Source organism: Bactrocera oleae, chromosome 4 (assembly GCF_042242935.1).
Source record: "Bactrocera oleae isolate idBacOlea1 chromosome 4, idBacOlea1, whole genome shotgun sequence".
NCBI lineage: Eukaryota > Metazoa > Arthropoda > Insecta > Diptera > Tephritidae > Bactrocera > Bactrocera oleae.
Window position 1 is genome coordinate 13,511,297 of NC_091538.1, and position 23,638 is coordinate 13,534,934.

General features: G+C 29.5%; 1 protein-coding gene across 3 annotated transcripts in view; it reads right to left on the reverse strand.

Moving 5' to 3' along the window:
* LOC106614441 (putative fatty acyl-CoA reductase CG8303) overlaps window positions 1–23,638 on the reverse strand; it is a 35,594-nt gene extending 11,956 nt beyond the window's left edge. The window contains exons 1-2 of one of the 3 annotated variants that reach the window (XM_036375346.2): window positions 23,507–23,638; window positions 22,610–22,726 (exon numbers count right to left, since the gene is read on the reverse strand). The gene's annotated coding sequence lies outside the window, so the exon portion shown is untranslated. Of the gene's footprint in view, window positions 1–22,609; window positions 22,751–23,506 lie in introns of all 3 variants that reach the window. The other 2 variants (XM_036375345.2, XM_036375347.2) reach the window with 2 other exon arrangements.

A 23,638-nucleotide genomic window follows, 5' to 3' on the forward strand; every position in this document is an offset into this window, starting at 1 on the left:
AGCGCAGTAGTGTTATGATTCTTTCTTAGTGAAGAAATTCTATTTTTCGCATTAAAAAACATTGCTGTAACCACTTACTTTGGTTTTCTTTAAATTATTATACTTTATTTTAAGGCTTATGTTCTAAAAATAGAATAAAAAAAAAAGAAATTTGTATTTTCATTTGTCATTTGAACCATTTGCAATAGCAAAAGATGAAATATTCAAAACAAAGCTTGGTAGCATTGAAGATAGAAATTATACCACTTTAATGAGGTATCCACATACTCTTTTGCTTCAATTCAACTCGTTAACTTTGTGATTGCTTTCATATTTAAATAGTTTGACAAGAGAGCAGAAGCAACCAATCGAAGACAGCTGTTATAGATTTAAATTATGCCAGTCTTTTGTATTTATACCGTTTTTTTGACCTGACACCTCAATCCTCAGAATGGTTTCCACTAGTATTTAACGGTGTAAAAATGTATTAAATAAGTATGTGATACTTACTACTGATAAGTTGGATATCGAATCAGCTGAATTAATATAAAATTGTGTAATATATTGTAATATGAGTAAAATCTGTAGATTTTTGACATAGTTCGGTAAATTGATGTTTGTTGCACAGCAGAAGCCCGTAAAGTGTAGCTAGATCTGAACTATGCTGTACGACTAAATATTTTTTTGAGCGTGATCATCTACTTAGGCGTTCTTTTCTCTCAAATCATGCCTATAAACCCAAATTTGATGATTTTACATGTAGTTTATGTTGATTGGGTTGTCTAAGCTAACCTAACCCTAAAAATTTCGAAAAAAAACAGTGTTATGCAATTTCGAAAGTGTATAAATTAATGGTTAGTTGTAAAAAAAATCTTCAAAAAGTGTTGTAATGAAATACGAATAAGCTTTAGAAATTATTCTTCGACAAAAGTTTTAAATCCCAAAAGGAGCAGTTCTAAAAATATCTTCAAATTAATAAATAAATAATACTTGAGACCTATTTTTACTGAAAAGTATAGATAAAACACATTTATTTCCATCAAAAGATGTTAAAATTTATATAGAAGTTAGCAAGCTGTCCTGTTACAGGTTTTTTTTACAATTTTCTAATTTGACAATCCCACCAAAATCCAAAAAGCGATGAACTGATTCCACAATACTTGACTTGTAACTCAGCCACAAGCGTAATACTATCAAAGCTATAAGTCATGTAAGTAAAACTTAAACTTGCAAAGCATTTTATGACAACTTTCAACCAAAAGTGGAAAAATTCCAAAAAAAATCAATAATAAGAAACTGCAAAACGTCAATTTTAACGCATTAAAGCCAAAAAGTCATTTAAAAGTCACCAACTTTAACACCTTTTTGCATTGAGTTATAGTTTTGCATATCTGTGTAAGTATGTTTTCACCACTTTAAATATATTGCCTTATGCTTATCCAATTATCCCACGCGTTAAACACACGAACACACCCATGCACACAAACACACAGACGCATATTCAACAGCAAGTTCGTTGCTTGAGTCTTTTGTTGGCAGCTGTCTTTTAAAGAGTGTCGTCGTCAATTGCCAATACTTTTTGTTATTGAAGACACATAAAATTTCGTTCAAGCCTCTCTAACGCCAAAGTAACGAAAAAGTTACTGATAAGTCAATATTGACATATTTTGTTATAGAAAATGTGGAGAATGTGCTTTTGTAATGGCTGTTTACAGAACAATGAACTGCTTTGTATGAGAAATGAATGGGTAATTTGAAGGGCTTTTGAGGGGAAAACCTGTTTTAAAGTTTACTTCACTGACTTGAAGTATTATGCTAAAATAATTTGTGTAAAAAATGTGTTACAATATATTAAGAGTTTAGATTATGACAGGCGGGAAAATTTTGCTGATGATAATAATAATCTTTATAATAATACAAGGTGCAATTCAAAAGTTTCAGGACTTTTATTAAAAAACGAATATTATTTGTTTTTTTTTTGAAAAATTTATTGGTTGCCTTCAAAATAGTCTCCTTCCGCCTGAATACAACGTTTTGCACGTTCAAGAAGGTTATCGAATGACTTTTTTAAAAATCGCGGTACCATATCAGGCGAATAGGGTTGATGATATGAATGCGATTTGGTCAAATTAAATGTTGAATTCTGAGGTCTTCTTGTAATAACAGTAATAAACTTAAATTGAAATTATAAAAAGAAATGAAATATTTAATTAAAAAAAAAATGAAATAATAATAATATTTAATACATAGTTTTAAAAGTTTTTGGTATGTAAGATCTCATTTTGTAATAGTTATTAAATTTAACTCACTTTTTGTTATATTTTATTACTAAAATAATAAACTAATAACGATTAATCTAAAAGAAGACAATTTACAATATTTTTTTATAATGAAAAACATTTTTTTTGTATAAAAAATCTTATTTTGTAATTATTAATAAATTTATCTTACTTTTTCTTCTTTACTTATGATTTTCATTTTATTTATACTTAATCTGCGTACTTAAACTTTTATTGTGGCTATTTTGTTCGAAATTTTCTGTGTTAGTATGACTAGCAAAAAAATTAAAAAGTGAAAAAACTTAATTTTATAAATTTTTTTTTTTCTATATTATTCGAAATAAAAGAAATTTTGTCCGTTGCTAATTTTGTAATTTCCAAAAATTTTAGTGTTTTTATAGAATTTTTAATTTTTTCACTGTTGAAAAATTTTTTTTTGCGAAAATTTTGTAAAAATATTTTTATATAATTAACAAAAATTATAAATAAATATTATTTTATTTTCTCTTTGAATTTAATTTATTTAGTCCATATTATTTTTTTTACTTTTAATAAGTATTTTATATTTTTATTATTTATTAATTTTTATTTATGAAGTATTATTTTCTAACAGATATTATTTTAATGTTAATAAAAAAAATCTGACGTCAGTTTATCTACGTTCATAATTAAATTTTTTTATTGTCAGTTTCTGATTTTTGTGTGTAAATTTATTGAAAATAATTTTACACATTAAATTTTTTCTATTTTTAATTTTTAGGTCGCTTTATTATAATTTTTTTCAAACTGACTGGAAAAATTGTTTAATTAAAATAAAAATATTAAATAAAAAAATGCAATTAAATTTTTTTAATTTAAATTTTCTTAAAATTAATTTTAAAAAACATATTTCTAATATGAAATTTAAAAGTAATGGAATTAAAATTTTATAAAGAGAATAAAGTTATTGAACTAATTTTTTCAGTGGAATTAAAAAATAGAATATATAATATATATTTGTTTTTGGACTAAAATTAAGTTATTAAATTAACAAAAAAATGTATTGTTTTTTAAATTAAATTGAAAGTTATACAATTTTTTTGAATTAAAGTAAAAAGTAATAGCATTATATTATGTAAAATTAAATTTAAAAGTAATAGAGCTAAAATGTTTTATATATATTTTAAAATTTTTGTATATACAATATATTTTTTCTCTAATCCATTTTTTGTCTAATCCATCATTTCTTTTCATTCTTTGTGTTATTGTCCACTCTCAATTCTCTTTTTTTTAAGGCATTCGCATGGTCACAACGCAATGTCTACGAATTGTCACAATATGCGCACAATTATGTAAATTCCGATTTCGCTTTAAGTTAGTATACTGTTAACAGATCGTATGATCGTAACTGATGTCTATCAGTTTGCAAATGTGGTCAAGTATATATGTATTTAAAGCTTTATTTGGTTGGTGAAAAATTGTGCGTTTTACTGCGTATTTCTTATAATTATATTTATATTGAAATTATTTATTTTTGTTTATATAAATATGTAGGAATGAGTAAAGTTACTTATATAATACATTTCATTTTTGTAGTCACGTCGCATTTATTGGTGTCTTTTATTTTTAAAAAAATTAAAAATAATAAAGAAATAAAATAATTGATGAGTTAATCAATGTAAAAAATTTTATAGAACTAATTCTTGTGGTGCAACTATTTTGAATCGAGTTTGTAAAAACAGTTTTTGCTGGAATCATCTACGGCTTACAATATCAGCTCTAATTCATTAACTAATTACTTAGTTGTGATTTAATAAAAATCTCCATCGTAATTATATAAGAAACTTACATAAAAATAGCTCTAAATATCATGTTTGGTGAGATTTTTTTACATTAAATAGAAATACTTGAAAGGCTTAAAATAGCAAAAAAAAAAACAACTTGTTTTGAAGCACGCTGATGTACAGAACTATCTCTTCCTATGGCTCGTGTATAGTTTATTAATTATTTTTGTTTTTAAATTTAAGAAGACAAATTAAAAAGAGGGCGCACTTATTAAAGATACTTCATAAAAGAATTGACGATTAAAATAGAGCTTTTGAAGGGCTGCTTACTATCATCGTATATATACAATATACAAATATTAAAAACCACAGACCGAGCTTTTGAAATTTTTTACACATTAAGAAACAGCAAAAAAAATTATAATGTCAACAACGATAAACATTATTTTAAATAGCACTCTCCGTATAGAATGTAAAACCTACGCTTCTGCTACTGTTTTGCTTTTACAGAAATAATTTTTTAGCCCGCTAGCTATTTAGATTCTCATTAATAATTTCTTTATTTAATTTTTTGATTATTTATCTATTTTTTTTTGCCTCGGAGCACGCTTGAAGTGCAAACTTTCTAAATTTGGGCAGGTATATGTGATGAGCATATGCTTAATTTTTATTTTACTACTAAATATTGTCTTTGTTGTTTTCAGAAATTGTTTTTAGTATTTGTGCGAAATACTTTGTTTAATTTTCGTCTCTTTTTAATAAACTTCCGCGTTTATTGCTTTATCAAAATAAAAAAAAAATCTTGAATTAAAAATATTAAAAAAAAAAATTATTTATATGAATTTGTGCAAGGAAATATGCAAAGTCGCCCATTGTATAAACTTTTGTGCATATAAAATATTTCGAAAATGCAAAAATATATTGCAGAATATGCAAAAAATTTATTATAAATATTTTAATCAGTTGCGCTTCAACAAAGAGGAAATGAAGAGATTAGTTTGAAAATTCCAATACAGTTCCGTTATACGTATTTATAAATATTTATTTTTTCATAAAAGATAAAAAATAAAAACCAATGAAATATGAATAAATTATAAATATTTTCTTGAATTTAATTTTAAATTTGTTTAATTTTTTTTTATTTTTAAGGTCATTCAATAAGATAACAGAAATCTCAATATCTAAAAACAAACAAACAAAATTATTGCAAATTTATACATAAATAATCAGCATGGCGAGTTGAGTCGATGCAGCCATGTATGTCTGTCTGTCTGTCTGTACATTCGCGAACTAGTCCCTCAGATTTGTAGCTATCTATCTTAAATTTTGCGCATCTCCTTTTCTACCCATTAAGCTGCTGATATGTCGAAACTATAGAAAATAGCTGTATTTGTGAAGGGTATTTGTGAAGGGTATTATCTTCGGTGCAATCAAAGTTAACGTTTTTCTTGCTGTATACAAATTTTTGCTAGTCTGCCTTTTATCATAAAACAATAAATGCAATAAAATTGTTATATATCTAATATTTTCAATAATTTTTCAAGTACAAGTTTTAAATTAAATCTGTTTAAATTAGCATACTTGTAGAAATATATTTTGTATGGTTATTAAATACACATACCCACACATATAATATATACATATTTATGCACCTAATTTGTAGGTATGTAGATTTCATCTGCATTAATCACTCGCTAACCTTCGCTTGCTCATTCACAGTTTTAAAGATATTTATTCTCATCACGCTGACTAGACAATTTGATGGTTGTGTTCAAGTTGAAGTTCATGAGCATGCAAGTGTTCAAAGAGAGCGGCAAAAAGTAAAATCGCATAAGAAAATCAGTAAAAAATAAAACAAAAGCGGTGATTTTGAAGTAAGCTTGGTGAATCGAAATGATGTGCTTCGTTTGCATAATAAATGTAAAATATATATTTAGAAATTCTTATGTAAACATATTATTTAGACATGATAATAAATATATGTATATATATTTTTAAAATATTTTTTTACCTAACCTACTATTTACATTGACATTATAATAAAAAAAATTGGTTTTGAAATTTTTTACTAAAATCTGAACATATATACATATTTAACAGCGGTGTCACATTTACACGCGCTTTAAAGTAAAGCATACGACAATGTCATACCGTTATTTTTTTGTAGTGCGTCAGACAGAAAATTATATTTATGCGTGACGTCATGAACGAAAGGAAGGAGTGCTTTGTTGACAATCAGTATAAAAATTTGACAGCTAAAGGTAGTAATAATAGATCCATTTGATTATTGTGTTTACCGAAAATTTCATACCAATTAAATGATACTGTTTGGTTTATTGCTCCAACTTTAATTGCTGGAATCCTTTAATATTTAGAAAATTGATATTGACATGGCATACCAAAGGGTATTTTATTATTTTTTATTAGTGTTCATCATTGTCAATCAAAGAAAATTAAGTTTGTATTTCAAACACTTTATTACACAACTTTGAGTCTCGTATAAGTTGATCAGAATAACTCAAACTCTCCCTAACTACTCAGTCACACAGTCATATCCACAATAAAGCCAGAATCCATTGATCTACGTACATATATATATATAAGTATATATCGGGTTTTCCAATAGGAATGATATGATTTCTAAGTGCTGTTTCGACTATTTTCAATATGTCATGATCTGTAATTTTTTTTCAATGTGTTCAGTAATGTGGGAAATTTATCATAGAAAGATATGCGCAAGCACAACGTTTACAAACTATTCAATTTTGTTATCAAAATAAACGTTTTTTCGAGCGAAAATTTCGAGCGTAAATTTTCTTTACATAATGTTCAAGTACTAATAAGACAAAGAACCGCTCGAAGTAATGAAAATATTGCTGCCGTTCAGGCAAGTGTTGCTGAAGACCGCAATTTGTCGATTCCAAGACGTTCTCAAGAATTGCGACTGTCTCAAACCACAACCTAGCGGATTTTGATAAAGGATTTGGGCTTGCATACGTATAAAACTGTTCTCACTTAAGAACGGTAGCAATTTGACTATCGTAAACCTTGTGAATTTGATGATTTTGCCTTGAACAACCGATGAGGTTCCATCTGAATGGTGCGGTAAATAGACAAGACTGCCGATTCTGGTGCGAAGAAAATCAACAAATTATTCATGAACAATCATTACATTCACCTGAATTGACAGTTTGGTGTGGCTTTTGTTCTGCTGGAATCATCGGTGCGTACTTCTTTCGAAATGAAGCTGGTGACACCGTTACTGTCAATGGAAGCGGTATAGTTCGATGATAATCAACTTTTTATGGCCGCAATTGGAAGAAGTTGACAACAACACCATTAGACTACTTCTAGTGGGTTTATTTAAAGTCATTGGTCTTTAGCAATAAACCAGACTTTCTTGCAGTTTTAGAAGTCAATATTGAACTTGCTGTTCATGACATACAATTTAATTTGGTAGAAAAAGTACTTGGAAATTGGGTTCATCGAATTCGTGCCTACAAAAGAAGTCGTGTAGATCATTTGAATGATGTTATAATCAGAACTTAAATGTATCAATGGTACTTTACACTAAATAAAAACATTTGAATTTCCTTAACAGTTCTTGTGTTTATTTTGTTTTTTAAATCATATCACTCTTATTGGAAAAGCCGATATATATTTATACGCACACATTTGTCAAGTTAAGCTTTGTTTTTAATAATCTTACAAATTCTATTGACTTTGCAAACAAGCGATTGTAAATAAAAAAACACAAACATATGCAAATAAATCTTTAATTAGAAATTAAATCACACAAAAATGCCAATAACAATTTCACCCAAATATTTTTACTTATGGCGCATATCTAATATTCGCACCAAAAGCTACGCCCACTATTGTGCATGCGCGTTTGTTTCTACACACATTTGTTAAGTGAATCTGGAAGTGGCCAACAAATTACATACCTGAATATAAAAAAAAAACTAAATTTATTTTGAACAAGCAAAAAAGTCGCAAAATTTTACCAACCAAAATTGGTCAAAAGCAATAAGTTGAAGATTTGTTGCATAAGTGTGTCGAATAAGCGAAAACGATATAATAAAAGCTCGCTTCAAACTGGGTCAAGTGAGAAAATTGATAGCTTCTTTTTTCATATGAATGATGTTTTTTGATCCAGCATGACAAATTGTTTGCCAAAATCGTGAAACAAGAGACTTTGCGCAAATGAAAAGCAATATGAAAGCAAATACAATTAAAGTATACAATTAAAACGTGTAAACCGATATTTTGTGTGCTCACTGAAAAACTAACATTTAACATAAGCACACGATTTCAATTTCAGAAAGTGGAGCGTCATTATAAACGCGCAGAATGTGATATCAAATAATACAATACAATAAACTCATTGAACTCGATGAGGAAATATAATGTATGTTGTAATGTAATGTATGTATGTACGCAGTAAAACTTTGAGCTGTGCTTTGGAGAACACTTCTCAATTGCTTTCGTAAAAAAATGTGATGAAATTCTTATCTAAACGTGCCTAGCTGTTCACACCCCTAGAACTTCCTGTTGCTTAGATTTTGGTTGGTATTTCTTAAAGTCTTTAAGCACTGATATTCGCTAGCCTATACTAGTACGCTAGAAAAATTTAATTACCAAACAGATTTTAAAACTTATGTTTTTTCTTGTTGTTAGGGCACATTAAGCTGTCACTACGTTCAAAGCAGTGTTGTATAACCATCCAAGCAGCCTCTGATTTTTATTTAATTTTATTTTTTGTTTTTTTGAATAAACACTTACTATTCGAATTGTCGACAACGAAAGGTTAATCGAATAGTCGGCGACTTACGATTGTCCGGATACTGTAAACCGATTGTTATTATTCGAATAATGCCCTACCCGGTTAATCCGGTTAATCGATTAGTCCCATACCAAGTGCTCTAGTGTATATGCGTAGGTGGAACATAGGGCCCTATATATTAGTATGGTATCGACAAAGAAAAGTCACCGCTTAATATTTTTAAATTAAATATTGTTGAGTGTATTGTTTCCAACTAGAAAGTTGGCAACTCGATAGGTGACGCTGTTATCGATAATGGTTTTTTGTTTTGTCCTCATTCCTTGCGATTGCTCTATATGTATTGTTAGCTAATAGTGTTATCTAATATTAAATTCAAAACTTAGGATTTAGTAGGTGACGAAACGTTCAATTCAACCATACGTGACCTTATGTATAAAACGAAGTAGAAAGAAACGTCGAAAATTCAGATTTACGTAGAAAGCCTTTCAATTTAATTAATATATATACCGTAATATTTAAAAAAATTATTCTAAATATATCATTTCAATTCATAAATATAATTAAGAAATTACGGTTGTCCAAAAATCGCACGAGGGAGTCATAAATGGTTGTCTCATAGTGTACAGATTTTATCTGAATATATTTCGGGAAATACGTATATGCTTGTATAGTAAAGTGGAGCGAAAAAAAGTGTTCTAGAAGCTGTGGAGAGTTCTTCTTCTGGCTAGTTAAAAGTTATCAACTTAAAATTTTTTTTTGGTCATTATTGGAGTTTTAAAAAAATTCTAAATCTAAATTCTGCTTTCCCTAAGCGTTAAAATAAATTTTGAGTCAAAAACTGTCACATTCGGTAATTTTTATATATACAAGTATGTAAAGAGTTTAAGCCAAAAATAATTTTTTCTTGTCAAAAACAAAATTTAACTCGAAATTTACTTTAAAACTGAGTGAGCCGCCTCTAGATGTTGAAAAAATCGACAATAAAAAAATCTACAAAAAAAAATCTACAGAGTTAACCCTCAGGCTAAGCAAAAAAAAATTTTTTTTTCGCTCCACCCCATTATTATGTGGAATATTTACTATATTATACTCGTATAACCCAAAATGTATGTTATATGGATTGTTTACTATATTATCTCCTTTCTAAAATGTTATGAAGACTTCCGACCACTTAAAAAATTAAATTTAGTACTATTAATCCATTATTTTGCAGTTATTATTTTTCAGTTATTTTCTTTACGAGCTTTTAATTTCGTGTCAATCTTCTTCAACAACGTGGCCTTCAGTAGTCAAAACCGAATTTTTGAAAAGTACTGTACAACTAAGCAACAGTTAAGGCAACAACAATACTCACAGAACAAAGCAACAATAAACAAAATCCAGTTGCTAACTTTGCAGATTTTTTGTGTCAAATTTTACATTGGGAAATTCCAAATAAATCCGCTGTTCGTTTACCTTCAAAAAGCGTGTGGTGCGAAGCGCAGAGCGCTAAAGCGATTTTCGCCTTTAGCATTATGTAAATGCAACATATATATTTGTTGTGTCTGAATTTTTGCGTTATAATATTTCAACTATTAATAAGTTAAATTTTAGCTTTTGATGATTTCGCAGCCATTCTTTCACCAGCCTTAACTGTCCCACCATCAGTTGCGCGAATAATTTACTAATTTAGCGCTAATGGGGTTAATGACATGCGTCCAATCGAACCCGTCGGCAGAAAACAGGTGATGTTAACAGATAGGCTCATGTTTTTTTAACCTTTTAAAAGCAATTTTATAAGTTGGAAACCATTTAAAATGAAATATTTCCAGTTCGCTTAATTAGATTGGACTCGTTTTCTCTTTTAAGGGTGGGTTTGTGTAAATTTAGTTAGCTATTGTTAGTATAATGCGGTTATAATCTTTATATACATAGACATATTATGTTTATAACTATTCATATATGTAAGCAAATATGTATGTTGCTAAGTTCACGTTTTCTTTTATATTTGGTCAAATTTGAATAAATTTGAATGCGAAATTTGAAATTAAAGAAGCAAATATTTGGTTTCGCATTCATTAGCTTGTGATTTTGTTTGCAATTTTGCGTTTACTAATTGCTAAAAAATAAAACAAAATTAAAACAGGAAAAAATATTAATTTCAGCTATGCCGAAGCTATAATACTTCGCAGAAGTGCTTTTATTATAGCATAAAATGTAGCGTTGCCTTGGACAATAATCTACGCCGAATTTCGTGAAGAGATCTGGCAAAATACATACGCGAACTAGTCCCTCAGTTTTCGAGATATCGGTATGAAATTTTACATGCGTTCTTTCCGCCTCAAGAAACTACTCATTTGTTGGAACCGTCGATATCCGATCACTATAGCATATAGCTGCCATACAAACTGAGCGATCGGAATCATGCTCTTGTATGCAAAACTTTTTTATTTGATGAGATATCTTCACGAAATTTGGCTTAAATTATTGCCAAAGGCAACGGTATAATGTCAAATAAAATTGTGTAGATCGGATTACTATATCATATAGCGGCCATACAAACTGAACGTTCGGAATCAATTCGTCTAAAGAATATGTTAAATTTGTGAAGTTGCAACCAAAGTTAAAGTTCTTTTTTGCTATAAGCAAAAAATATCGAACTTGCTCTTACAAATCTGTTAAGTAACATTTTTTTGCGAGTTTTCTCATTTGCCCTCAACGGCTGAATTAATATTTGTCGACGTGCTATTAGCCTCAGTTTTATTGACGACTACGCACATGTGCGTGGTTTTTTAAATATCTCAACATACTCGTATATGTTTACATATTTGCATTAATAGGCGACGCATATAATCAGATAATATAAATTTACATGCGTATTTACTTATAAGCATACGTATGTATATTAATATGTGTATATGTATTAGTTATTATAGTTTTCGTTGTCGAGCTGTTGTTGTACGAAATGCTCATACATAAATTCGAGCATTTGAAATAATTTATAACTGATCTTCAATTTTTATTAAATAGGACTGTATTTGAATTGTTATCAAAAATAAGCGAAAAACAGTGTTTTTAGTTTTTATATATATAATATTTTAAAACGGGTGGCCAACTCATTAAATGAAAATTATACGCAATATATTCAATAAACCATAAAACGTTATATATTTCATTTTAAATTTCTTCAAATTAATATAAATATATTTAAAGTACAGTTGTTTTACAATTCCTCGAAAATGTTTAAAAAAATGTTAAAAAGTTCATTACTCATTTGCAATTTGCAGAAGATTGCTTTGATTGCATTTTTTGTTGCGAATATTTAGCACGGATTTTATGTAATATTTAAACATACTCTGTATATAATATATTTACATACATACGTACCAAACATAACCTAGTTCTGAGTTGTGCTACTGCGTGTGTTTGTTGTTCAGTTTTGAATTTTTTGTAATTATTATTTATTATGCTTTATTACACTCTTTTTGATTTTAATTTTTTTTGATTATGTATTTTAATTTAACGTGACTTTGCTTATTTTAGTTTTATTTATTTTTTATTGGTTTACTTGCGCAGCATTTCTAAGTAACCACAACAAGAACACGTCGGCAAGCTGTGCTTAAATTTTCGCTGCTAGGCATGTGGAAATTTAATTAAAGAAATATGCATAATGGCTTACTGACCAAAGTTTTCCAAATTTCGTAATAATTAATTGATGGGGCATTGCTAATTCTATAATTTGTTTGTATAGTTTTGTAATTGTGGTAGTGAGAATATTTTGCGTAAAACTTTGCAACAAGAATATTACAGTACTCCTCAAAATAAAGTTGCATCTACAATATTACAGTACTTTCCAAAATAAGCTACTCGAAGATATGAGGTTATAAAAATATTTATTTATATATGCATATACGAGTATGTATATTTCTTTTAACCCTAATCAGCTAACATCATTGAGAGAAGTTAGAATTTTCCACTCCGAGATTTGCAAGGCACTTTAAACATTTTTATTATAGGGTCTGTTCTTTGGTAAGAACTGTAGAAATCAACAAAAAACTCGTAAACTTGATCGAGTAGCGTAACATGAAAAATAGCTTCATTGGCAAGAACAATAATCTCATGCAAATTAGGTATATTTCGTGCTTATTCAAAAACCACAGCCAACTTCGCTCAAAGCAGAATTCGTAAACGTATACTTTGCTATTCCATACCTCCCTTTTATAAATTATGCACATATATATATGATCAGCGTGATGAGCAGAGCTGATTTAGCTATGTTCGTCTGTCCGTCTGTATACACGAACTTGCCTCTGATTTTTTGAGCTATCCCTCTGAAATTTTGCACCTTTTCTATCCAAGAAGCAGTTAATTTATCGTAATCGCTAATATCGAACGATTGTAGACAACACTACAATATCCCAAGAGTTTTTGTAGATCGGACCACCATATCATATAGCTGCCTTACGAGCTGAATGATAGAAATCAAGTTCTTGTATGGAACATTATTTATTTGTGAAGCGTACTCTAGCTTCGGTACATGCAAACTCTGCTCGCTTACTAGGTCAAAGATCATGCTAATGAAGTTTAAAATCGAACACTTTGTGCTAACAAAAGGCGTATATTCTTCGTATATATATATACTATATTATAGTTGGCGGTTTTCAACTTCTACTGAATAATAAACAGAATACTTTGAGTAATAAATTACTAAACTTGATGATTGCATGTTAATAGATGTGGGTATGTTTAAGCTTTCATTTTAAACATTTTACTTTTTTTATTTAATAAATTCTTTTTTAAATAAATCACGCCCACTATTTTACAATTAATTATTTAAGCTAAAATTGTATAATTACAGCAAACACATGTTATTAAACAATTTCTTAAGTAATGATATATTTTTATCGTAATTGAGTCAATAAATCACTTCAATAAAGAAAACTGAGAAAAACGGTTAACTTCGACGGCAAAATTTATAAATTATAAAACACTTCATAGGTTCAACTTTTCTTTTTGATCGTTCCGTTTGTATGACAGATAGTGATTCGATTTGTAAAATTTCTTCGGATATTGTAATGTGATTTATATTAGCCAACTTCTATTCGCAACTTCTACTTTGTGTGCGCTATGTTTGAAATCTACAACCTTAGAAATAAATTTACATTTGGGAGCATCAAAAATGTGATCGGCCTGAATTCGATGCAAAAGAGTATTTGAATAAAGAATAAAGTGGTATAAACTGATATATCTTCTATTTTTATTTGATTATGATGGTCTATGTATTTTATAACAGTTTCTTGTTCGATTCGTCATCAATCAAGTTCTAGACAGTTTAGACTGGTATTCAATCAGTTGTTCGATTCGCCACTCCTTGTGGTTTGAGGTTAGCTCTGTTTTTGTAGATGTGCCACGTGAAGTCACTTAATTTTTTTTTTTTTTATACGCTGAACATATACCCTGTTTGCCTCCAAGTTGGTAACACCCAAAAGGAAACGTCTGAGACATAGTATATTGTATATAATTAATCAGCGTGACGAACTGAGTCGATTCAACCATCCGTCTGTCTGTTTGTATATATACGGACCAGTCCCTCAGTTTTTAAGCTATCGACCTGAAATTTTGCACCTGTCCTTTTCTTATCAAGAAGCTGCTCATTTGTCGGAACCGCTGATATCGGACCACTATAACATATAGCTGCCATACAAACTGAACGATCGGTATCAAGTGCTTGCATGGAAAACTTTTTCATTTGACCAGGTATCTTCAAAAAATTTGGCATGGCTTATAACCTAAGACAATTATGTAATCTCCCAAGAAATAGTTAAGATCGGACCACTATAACATATAGCTGTCATATAAACTGATTCGTTTATGCTATAAAAAATGTACCTGTGATGGGTATCGTAGCTTTGGCGCTACCGAATTCAACGTTTTTCATTCTTTAAACACCAGTAATGCTAGTGTTAACAAGAAAATAACATATCCTATTCAAAGTATCTACATATGTATAATTAAAACAGAATTAGTTAGTGTTCTCATAAAGAGAGGTTTTAGTGCTCCCCTTACTAAACTCTTTCCAATACATTTTTACCACGAAAAATATGTTTTAGCAGACTTAGTGAGATGAGCACAAAATTAGTAGATGAAAGACCCTAACTTAAGGGCGCAAAATGATTCCTGGAAGATTTCTTCAATGCAAACTTGTATAAAAATTCATGATTTATTAAACATTTTGAGTTTCAGTTTCAACAGTCAACAGTTTCATTTAGAATAAGCAAATTCGATTGAAAAAAATATTAGCAGAATTCCAGTTTCAAGAGGACTTTTTTTGAAAACTGCAACAAAATCGACGGCGTTGTTTCAGACAGGTTTCTACTAGAGTACTCATTGTATACTTTATTATCAAAAAATGAAAGAAAAAAAGATATGAATGAACTGACATCCAAGCTATGTCTATACTATATAGCTTTTTTAGCTATATAATAACTGGTAAATCAAGATTATAATTTAATTCCGTAATGATGTGGCACAGTCTACAGACCATAGAACAATAGATTAAGAAAATTGTGAATGAGTTTGCTACCTTAAACAAAACTGAAGCGAAATCAGCAATGTTTTCATTTAGTATGATGATGAGACCCTGACACCTTATTACTAAAACATTTGTAGAAAAATCTGGGGGCATATCTGAAGAGATATACCGTGCCAATTTTATTAAAACATAAAGGTAATGAGCTGTCAACTTTACGTAGAAATTTTAAACATAGCCTAGTAACAGTACGATATTGTCGTAAGTTTTATTTTTATTATTCTTAGTCTTACCATGTCCATAATATTTCCAAGTACCAAACCTTTTTTCAAAAAATAAGGCAAAATTTCAATGCAGCAAATACATTTGCATGCCCACGCAAATAATTGAATATTTTTACCGATTTTATAAACATTCCAGGGAGGCACCGCAATAAAAGCGCCAACGTGCAAATGCATTAAATATAAAACAATATAGATACCGTTATGCATTAAGTAAATAAAATTAATAGCATTTTAAGTAGGCAGTTGACTTTTTAACGACAAACGACGAACAGTAAATAGTTTAGTGACAAATGATTTTTTACTCTTCACACCAAACGTCTAAGTCACATTCACACCTCCGTAGTATGTTACTTTATGCAAGTACACGTTAGATAGGTAAGTGGGCAAGTGTCATACGTAAGCGTTGGCATTAAATGTGATAGCAGCGTTGTGGTATTCACACTAATTAGTTATGCAAATATGCGCACAAATCATTTGCGCTAAATGCATTTCCTCATTTCAAATATTTGTTTAAATCTGGCAAACTTATCTACCAAAACATGCACACAAGTATGATTTATTTATTTACATTGACATAATTAACCGTTGTAAGTGCAAGTACTGCAAGTACAATGTCCAATGTGACTGACACGACGTCTAAGTTCGGCTCGTGGCGGGGACTTTTCGATGCGTCTCAGTAAAAAATTTCGTCGCGAAATGAATTTGCGCGCAAAATTTTTGCATTCAAAAGACTTTCAAATTGCTCTTTGTATGCCGAGCGAGTGCAGCTGGAATAAAAGTGTATGAGTAAGTAGTAAGAAGAGTTTCATTGACTTAATTACACTAATTACACACTGATTACACGTGATTGTATATGGCGGTCAACGTAAGTGAGTGGGTTAAATGTAAATCAAACATGCGCATGTAGCTTCTCACGAAATTTCGTTATCTACATATGAATGAGATGCTGAAAATTCGAATATTGTGACAACCATAAAAATTTGAAGGAAAATAAACGTGAGGATCTTATTAATTCTTTAGGGCAAACATAATGCGCCAACAGTCATCGATATCGGCTTCGTCGACTACTGCCTTTTGTTTTGAAATTTGAATATAGGTTTTGGTGCCTACGCCGGCTCAAAGGTCAATTTTTGGTCATAAAGCGGCGTTTTTTTGATCTCAAATGGATTTAGTGTAAAATGGGCCTGTTTGGTAATAAAATTTGATCCTCTATTTTAGCGAAATATGTAATAATTAATAAATGTCATCTGCATGTCATTTTTATTTCTACTAAAATTTGCTAATTATGAATAATGCGTTGTATTGTATTAGTTAAACTAAATCTATTCAGACTTCAGCATGCCTACTTAACAGCTCTGTTTGCTGACCTTACTGTTTCTCTTTCCCCATTTAAAAAGTCATTAACAAATTCTTCAGCTGATAAGTGATCCGATTTTTCGAAAGTAGAGAAGGTCTTTTTCAACGTCTTTCCATATTTTGCTTGCACTATTTTGGTTATGATACGGAATTTAAGTTAGACTGACTTCGAAATTATGAATTTCAACAGCGATAGGTGTGTCAAGAAGCGAGTGAACTCACTATTTACTTTATGATATGATATAAATCGTGCCGTAAATGCTCCTTCGATGCGTTACTTTTTTATAGTGACAATTTTGTTATATCATGTCTAGGTGCGCTCTTCCAAAATGTTTCATAATATCAGCTTAATATAAAGTGGTGTTAGCAAAACATTCGAGTCATCGTAATCGGAACGGATCAGCATTTAAATCCAATAATAATTAACTAGGCGTCATTTCTTAAAACTATTTTAATATTTAGTACTTTAAAAAGGTGGCAACGCTGCTGAGAGACAAATTTTAACAGCAAGCTTTCTTAAATCCTTCAACTTTATACTTTTACTATCATAACTAATATATAAGTACATTATTAGTTTTATTGATTGGGCATTTTTAAACAGATGGCAACATTGTGCATACTATTTTTCAACTACAGTTCTTTTAATCTTTGGTATCCGTATTGTGCTGCTTATATATTATTGCTTTATAAATTATTAAAATTTTCAAACATGTGGCAACGATTCGAGTATTACAACATGAGTATTAATTATGTTTACTGATGATGTTTTGTACTTTACATTGCAAACATGACAGAGTTCGGTTGCATGGGAAAAGTTATAATAGCTCAATTTGAAAAATCACGAAAGATATCGATCTCTACAAGTATACCTATATAAAGGTCTCAACTAATATACTGGTATTTCAGCGTTCAAAATAAAATTGAAAAAAATTTTAAATTAAAAAATTAAATTTGAAAAGAAGCCATATAAAAAATTTATGCAACCAAGAGCAACAATAAAAATTATTATAATTTTTTATCTTCAAACCATTAGTAACTCATTTTAGAGCACACAAAAGTATAACATAGCTAGTTCAATTGAAACGCAAATGAATTTGTCGGAAATTCAAAGCGTAAAGATAACGAATTAAAACTGCGCAGTCTGTCAAGAATTAACATTTGTTTTAACCATTTGATATGCCAAGTTAGAATCCTCGCATAACTAAATTAAATGCTAATTCGAAAAAATTTTTCTGACAACCACTAATCAGCGCTGAAGGTGAGAAAAGGAAGCGCATAAGTGCACGAGCGTGCAAAGTGCCTTCGGAAACGACTTCCTTCTCAAATGGCATAGACAAAGACGAAGTAATCAAGCGCTTGACACTAGCTATACAGATATAAACAGCTAAAAATATATTGTGTGTTTGTGTGTGTGTATATATGTTTGTATATATGTAAAAATCCGTTTTGTTTTGGCACGATACCGCCATTTTGGCATATTAAAAATATACTACTTATCTTTAATATATACATACATATATATGTATATACATATATACAACGCATGAGTGTATCGACATCGTACGTTTCACATGCGCTATAACTTATTGATATTCAAAGCAGCTTTTTAGCTACAGCGCAGCTTCAGAGACAAACAATTTATAATTTTTTTATTTTTTTTCATTTGTATATACAAAATTTTATTTTATTTTTATCTGTTTTTTGTATTTATTTCTAAGCCTTAGCCTCAGTTATTTGTAGCCGCACCACCACTGTTTTCACAATTTGTTTTACGTCAACCAAAAAAAAAAAAAGAAAAAGTTCAACAACAAAAATTGGCATGTAGCTTTTGTGCACATTTTTTGTGTATTTTCAACTTATTTCGTTGCTTATGATTTTTTGGGTGGAATTTCAAAATACTTTGCAATAAAACTAGCTTCGAAAAAATCATTGACAATCCACAGAAACTATTCATTAATGCGCGTCTGCACTGAAGAAGGTGACGAGCTGTTGCAGAACTTGCTTATGTTTTGACTACAGACTTGAATTCGGCAAACAGATTTTCTTGTGCATTTTTCTATATTTCTTTTGAATTTTTTTGTGGGTTTCGTTTCTGTGCCATTGGCAATATCTTGTGGTCAATTATTTAGTAGTCGGAAGTATCGGAAACAAAGTTGCGCTCCGAAAGCGTGAAGTAAGATGCTGATTTAAAAAATATAATAAAGCAAGAATTCCGGAAAATGTTGAAACAAAATTGAATTGTTTAAAGCTTGTTTTTGGCAATATCCGGTTTACGTTCATTTGCCAGTACATTAGCTATTAATTGAATTCGACTTTTGTATTTATAATCGCTGACTCAAATCAGCTGTTACGCAAATTTGGCGTATTCACAATGGGTTTTTTTTTAAAACTGTATTTATAAAATAAAAGAAAGAAAAAGACGATGAGCGAGTTAACCGGTGGTTAAATTTTTATATTTCCCATCGTTTAATATTATACGTTTAAATAAACGTTGTTTAAATAAACGTTGTTTAAAAAAAACTTAATAAAGGTTGGAAAAAGTTGTTACTTCGAGAGTTTCAGCATTTTGTTTTTTTTTAAATGTAGACATTAAAAGTTTGTATTAAATTAAATTATCGTGCTGTGCATTTTTAAAGTGTAGATTTTTGTAATTTGTTAAAAATTTTCAGTTTAGGAAACCTTTTGCTTTCTATAATAATTTTGTTTTTATGAAAATTTTAACTTCGCTTGGACCGAAGCTATAATACCCTTCACAAATACAAAAGGTTTCTTACAATAACTTTATTTTGAGTGTTCTGTTTTTTGTCAAACTTGGCAAAGATATAACGTGAAATGAAAAAGTTTTCCACACAAGTACTTGATTCCGATCGTTCATTTTGTATGGCATCTATATGCTATAGTAATGAACAGCTTCAGAGGATAAGCATATACTAAAATTTTATTAATCATATTTATGTTATAGGCTATAGAATGATGTATCAATGTTTGAAGTTGATATTTCATAGATTATATTTCAAGATTATAGAGATAAAATAAAGTTTTGAACAGTTGAAATTATCATTATAATAAAGGGATTCGTACAGGTCTTCCAAACTTAGAATTGTTTAGCAAAATTATTCAATTTTTTTGGGCGTAATTTCCTCAGCACTGGTTTGCACAGATATAATATAATATATACGTAAATCCCGTGTTGTACAGAGCTATTCGGGCTACTTGCACTCTGTTCTCGAGAAAACAATTGTATAATAATTTATCCTTTAGCTTTAAAATATTTATATACCGCTTAAAACTTCTAATTATCAATTAAAAAATATATAAAGGCACACATATATCCATATGTATATAATATATATGTATGTTTATACTTTTTGCGGAAATTCTATAATATTAGAATGTTGTTCTCAAGCCAATAGAAACCGAAAAAAAGATATTGCCAAACTTGAGCAACCAGCATGTTCTACTAGTATGTCGTCTTTAGTCATTTATATATATATAAGTCATTACATAATCAATAAAAATATATACACATACATACATACATACATTTGAACTTGTTCTAAACACCGTATCACTAGCGGAAAATTTCTGTTTGACTTGTTTATTAGACGATCTTGAAGTGTAAACGCAGTTAATAAAGAACGTGTGAGCGCTCACGAAATTCTGCGCTAACCGGAGTGGCTTAATGCACGTCTATGTGTTTGTATGGGCTTGTTTGTGTGTATGTGTATGTGAGTATGTGAAGTGTGTAATAACTGAGCTGTAAATAAACCTTCAAAACTGCAGCATGAAAATGTAAGTGATTTCAGTCAACATTGACAAGAGCCATAGCAAAAAAAAAAAACAACTACAATAAAAACGAAAATAAACAACACACACAAACATATATGTATGTAAGTAATGCGACGACGTAGGCAAATAAAGCGAAGTGAAAAAAATCTGCCTTACAATGCTAAATTGAAAACTCAGCCAAAGAGTGTTCCACAAAAGCGGTGGAAAAGCAAAATGACAGCAAAAACAAGTAAACAACAAACAAAACAACTTCCAAGAAGTCAGCACAAAAAATCACAACAATAACAGCAAAATTAATAAGTGGAAGATAAAAGCTAAGCACTGTCGCTTATGGCCTCGGTTGGTTGGAAAAAACAGCCGATGCGGCGAAAAACCCAACTGAGCGCTGGCGAATTTCCCAACAAAAACAAAATGAGTAATAGCTAATCTTATGTGCACGCGAACAATGTTAAAGCGACTGCGAAGAGGAAAAGCTGGAAAATAGTGGCGGTGATAAAATAGCTGCACATTGAAATGAAAAATCTCATTTTTTAACCCAGTTAGGCACTTGATTGGGGAAATGTTAGCACTTAGACCTAGCTTGACATGTTTAATGCTAACAAAATGTGTAAAACTGTAAAAATAATAAATAATTTTGTTTTTGCATTTTTGTGTCAATATTTGGTAAGCAAAGTCTTAATATTTTTTTTTGTTTGGCATAAGAAACAAATATTTTAAATAAATTATATACTTTTACATATTATTTAATTATGTTTTAAATAATTTTTTTGTCTTGGCTTAGGTCAGCAAAATTTATGAAACGAGTAAAATAATTTATTTTGGTTTTGTTTCAGGTGCACGAAAATGTAAATTAAATATCTTTTCAAATAATAGGTTAACAAAAAAAAATATATAATAATAAACAATAAAAATTTTCTGTGTTTCTTTACTCATTTTAGCTTGATAAAAATGATGAAAATAATAAAATTATTGGTTTTTGTTTTGTGGCCTATTTCAGATTAATATAAACTGTAAATTAAATAAATAATTTGGAATTTTTTTGTATTATTAAAAATGTATATAAATCAAAATAAAACTAGAAAAAATGTTAACTTGGGTTGAACTGAAGCTAGAATACCCTTTACAAATAAAAAAGCAATAACTTGATTTTAATCGTTCAGCCTGTATGACAGGTATATGCCATAGTAGTCCGATTTGGAAAGTTTCTACCGAAGATATCTTGCCAAATGACAAAGTTATTTATACAAGCACTTAATTTTGATTGTTTAATTCGTATGGCAGCGCCTATATGCTGCAGTAGTCCGATCTCGGCGATTCCGACAAATTAGCAGCTTCTTGGGGAGAAAAGGACATGTGCAATTTCAGATCTAGTTCGTGTATATACAGATAGACAGACGGCTCGTATTGCTGATCATACATATGTATATTTTATAGGGATGTCGGAGACATTTTCTTCTGAGTATTACAACTTTGGTGGAAAACTTAATTCCCTCTAAAACATACAACATAATATGATTTTCAAAGAAAAAAAATATATACATATATATATGTATATAGAGTTGTATATAATTTTCAACTATTCAAATATGATTTCGGAAAAAATTATAAAAATTGTGATACGCGTTCGAAAATGTTCTAATTTTTTATTTTAATTGTAATTTCACTTTTTTTGGCACATCAAGCTCAAGACGACAATTTTTGGCTTTCAGCGCCAAATGCAAATGTCATTTGGTTTATTTTAAATTTTTTCAATATTTAACTTTCATAGACATATTTTTTCTTCAAAGACAAGCATTGTAAAATTTTGATGTGCACTAAAGGGTTAATAACAAAATAGTTGAAGAACAAATATTGGAAAAACTCACCAAGCAGCGCTCGTTAACAGTCGACGACCAGAGAGGATATGATATAAGCGAATTGTTTTTCCAAGTTTTCTTTTATTTTACTGCTTAGTTTGTTTTGCGATTTTATTTTGGTGGAACCTTTGGCGAAAAGGAAAAAAACTGCTAAAAATACAATAACAAAACAACATGTAGTTGAATTGAGTGCGCACAAGTATTTGCAGATATTTCCGCTTTAGAGTTAATTGTTGTTTATTGTGTTTTTAATTTGTTAAATTTCGTTAAACTGCATTATAAAATTAAGCGATTGTTGTAAAAGTGATAAATTTTTGCTTGATTTAGGTTTTGCAAAGTGATATATATTTAATTTCAACTAAATATTTTAATATAAAAAAATTACAAAAAGGAAAAAAGTATTTGAAAAATTTTTTTCGATATTTTGAATAATTTTTAACTTTTTTTAAAAATATTTTTTTTTGGATTTTTTAGAAATAATATTTGCCGTGTAGAATGCTTATTTTTGAGCTTTATAAAAGAAATATTTGCAAAAATTTGTTAACATTGAATATTCAAAGACGATATTATGCAGTTAGAATTTCAAAAATTGTATTTATTGTTCCTTTTACACGTTTTTCTCAAAGTTCCGACTACGTGCCGTATGAATTTGCGTTTGTTGTAAAAATTGGAAATATTGTCAAAAAAAAATTTGCGTTGATTCGATAGCTTTGCTCTCATACGGTGCTCTATGTCATATAGTTTGGCAATACACTGCGCTTTGAGGCGAAATCACGCGAAAGAACTCGATGACAAGCGTTAAAAACACTTTGCGATTTTCTTAAGTAAGTTCGAAATCGATTTATTTCCTCTTGCCAAAACACTTGCTTTAAGGCGTAAATTTTTGCTTATGGCTTTTTCAATTACCAATTTGTATTCAATAGATTTTTCACGATTTGAGTATTGTTCGATTGCTTGCGCTCTGAAGAGCAGCCTTAACCACCGCACGCTGAATTGTGACTGATCGCCGTAAGAAATGTTTCAGTAAAAACTTAAATC